Consider the following 3311-nt stretch of genomic DNA (forward strand, 5'->3'; position numbering starts at 1 on the left):
TGTATCGCTTTGCCGGTACCGGCATACGACAGCGTGGAGCACGGGGATGCCAGTGCGCATGCGCGGCGTCAGAGCGGCAGTACTGGTTTCTGGCAGCAGCACCTTAGTTATCTTCTTCTGAGCACTCATGAGGATGAACGATGACTGATATCTCAGCCCGGTTTATGCCGTCCAAAGACCATAATGACTTACTGGGGGTTCAGGGCTTATATGAGTTTTAAGATACAACCTTAATAAGGTAGAACTTAACTTGTAAGATATAATTTATAACTCATGTGTTTCCCAAGACAGGTATGTCTGCGGTGCTCTTATCTCTGCTGCCCACTGTGTTCTCACAGAATGCTTGCAGGAGGTAGCCCCTCAGGTTTTCTTTGTTTCCCATGGGATTAATAGCTTCTGGTTTACCACAAGCCAGTGTGACATGAGTTGTGAAGTTGCATGATGTCCATGCCAAGGTGTAATCCTTAAACATGTTCTACCTGCTTTCCACTTCCTCCTCCAGTTTACTTTTTGCCTTGCTGCTGTTGGGAAAAATGCTTCCCGGGCCCCCTCTTTTCCTCCTGAGCATGGCCAATTGTGCACCAATTTAAAAAGGAATGACCTTCATTTTTCTGAACGTGAAGGTGATTCTATTCTTAAGGAACAAAGAGGCAAGAGGGCTGGGGTCCTTCCCTAGCTTCTAGCATTCCCAGTCCTGCTGAGCAGTGGCTTCATTGCTCTGGCAGCTGCTTCATCAGCTGCAGGTTGGGGGCACACATGGAGGGTGAATGCAGCCTTACCACACCCAGGAGGGGGGAAGGTAGGAAACACGTACCTGAGCCCATGGGATGGCGTATCTCATCAACGGCTGCTAATGAGGGGATTAAAGGTGCCTTAAACCACCTCCTCTTGTCGGTGGGTTTGGATCTGGAAACATTATCTTTTCCTGCAGAAGTGGCAAGTAGCTCAGTGGTTGCAAAGTGCCCAGAGATGTCATATGGCAAAGGCAAAATCACATCTGTAATTAGTGTTGCACCTGCTAGAGCAGAAGCATCTTTTGATTCTTGCTGGGAATTGTTGCTGAATGCATTTTCAGGCCACCTCATCTGTGAGCCTGAGCCAGCGGCTCCTACCATCAGCAGACACTCAATCTCTCATCTTTGACCTTGGAGGGAATTTGGCAGCCACAACTGCATGAGAGGTGGCAGATGGCAGTGTATGCTCAGCACACTGGCACAGCACCTCGTGTTGAAAATGGGAAGCATCAAAGCCAGCTGCCCACTACTGCTATCAGTAATGTCCCCAGAGAAAGCAAGCAGCAGAGGAGAGGCAGGTAAGCAAAACCTCCCTGCCTTTCCCCGTCCTTCCTGCTGCTTTGTCCCATTGAGTCTGAAAATGGCTCTTCCTCGATATCAGTCATTCTGGAAATGTTAGTTCAGCACAAATTCACTTGGGCTAACATTTAATAGGTAAGTCCTCTCAAAAGGAAGTAAAGCCTGTTTACAAACTTCATGTGAAGGGAAAAGGCACAAAGGGTGACAGCAAAGGACTCTAACATGCACCAGGCAATCTTTGAAAGATTGCTGTTTCCAAAGGAAATACCTTAAATACCTATCACAGAAAGCTCCAAAAAATACACAAAGGTTGGAAAGAATCCTTCCTAGGGAAGGGTGGGCAGGTTTTAATGCTGTCCTTTTAAACCCCTCCTCTGTGTAGGCTGCCCAGGGCAGAGGCTGTTGGCGAGTTGGGCCCATAAGCTGTGTGCCATGGCCTGAGACACCACAGGCACAACGAGCAACGGGGAAAGCTACAGGAGTGATGGGAATGGTTATATGGTGAGCTGGACTCACTGGCTTTAAAGGAAGGCTTATGAATTTGGGCTGCCTGAAACTGATGTGAGCAAAAGAAATGGCATACTATCAGTAAAGCACACAAAGCTGAAGACACCTGATTTTTCAGGCTCCATCTTGTTTGTACTTGTTGGCTATGCTCACTGGGGCTGTATCTCACAAGCTGATGCAGTGCTCACACACACGCTACTACCTTTGCCAGAGTTAAAGTACAGCATCAGGCAGGGCACTGCTGTTAGAGCCCACTCCTTCTGTTTGTGATGACTGGAAAGTGATGGGTGTACCAGTAATGAGGAATACACATGAGAGCTCAGGAACTGATTCTCTGGGATACTGCATGCACCAGTAGCCACAAGCTTGGCACTCTAGAAGAAACAAGCAGTATCTCAGAGAAAAGGTGAGAAGCGGCTCCTGTGATGCAAGGTCAGTTATCTTCATGAGAGCAATTCTAACTAGCAGAGAATAAAAGTACAATGTTGGGAAATGCATATGACCTCTTTTTTTAATTCTGAAAGAACTAAGAAATCTATCCATTCTTTTGGTAATACTGGGTGCTAAAAATGCCAATTGTGTGAGCCCACACTGAAATAGTTGCCATGTAGGCTGAAACAGGCTTTGTGGCTTTCAGTGGGACTGAAAAAAGATGAGTGAGACACAGCCACGGTCAGTGGGAATCAGCAGCAAATGGAAGATATGGGCTTTGAATGCAATCAGAAAAACTACAGCTGGGTCCAAGCAGGCCTGGCCGAGCAGGAGTAGGGTGTACAGCACAGGTGGCCAAGGACAGCTGGGGATGGGCTCTGGAATCCTCCTGTGGGGACTCAGGTGGAGACCCAGTGCAGTAACGTGGGAGGCGGGTGCAGCCCAGTCAGCTGTGCTGTGTGTTTTCTGGAGTCCAGAGCCCTGGCAGCCTCCGTCCTTAGACCCGGCCAGTCAGCTGACCAGGCTGGTGTGAGCATGTCTCTGTGAGTGTCTGTTTTCCCCTGAATTCTGCACCTTCTTTCCTGCTATTTCAGAAAGCTGTTCTCAAGGAAACTAAATTGAATGGGGCTTTTATCAGACTAGTTATTCCTTTGGGTACCAACATCACTGAGAACTCCCTCCTGCTTGCATACAGAAATTAAAGGGGAAAAGTGTGCAGTGCACATGCCTTTGTTGAAAACCATCTGGATGGTTCTCCATCCATCACTGATGCTTTAGGGATCATTCCTGATATTGACCTCCTCATTGAGACTGGCAATTGTATTGCATTAGGGAAACAATGACATATCTGAAAACACATCCAGCTGCTAAGGGAGGGCCTATTGTCAGGAGGCAAAAAAATATACTGGAGAAAGCAAACAAGAAAAAGAAGGGAGGTTAGGTAAAACCAATGAGAGAACAGAAGTGCAGCAGAGGTGAGGCTCAAAGTCTGGGGTAGACGTCTGACAAATGAAAGGACTCATCACGCAGACACAAGAGAGGTAGCAGCAGCGAGAAAAT

The sequence above is a fragment of the Charadrius vociferus genome, unplaced genomic scaffold (assembly GCF_000708025.1).
Source record: "Charadrius vociferus isolate BGI_N301 unplaced genomic scaffold, ASM70802v2 scaffold38, whole genome shotgun sequence".
Lineage (NCBI taxonomy): Eukaryota > Metazoa > Chordata > Aves > Charadriiformes > Charadriidae > Charadrius > Charadrius vociferus.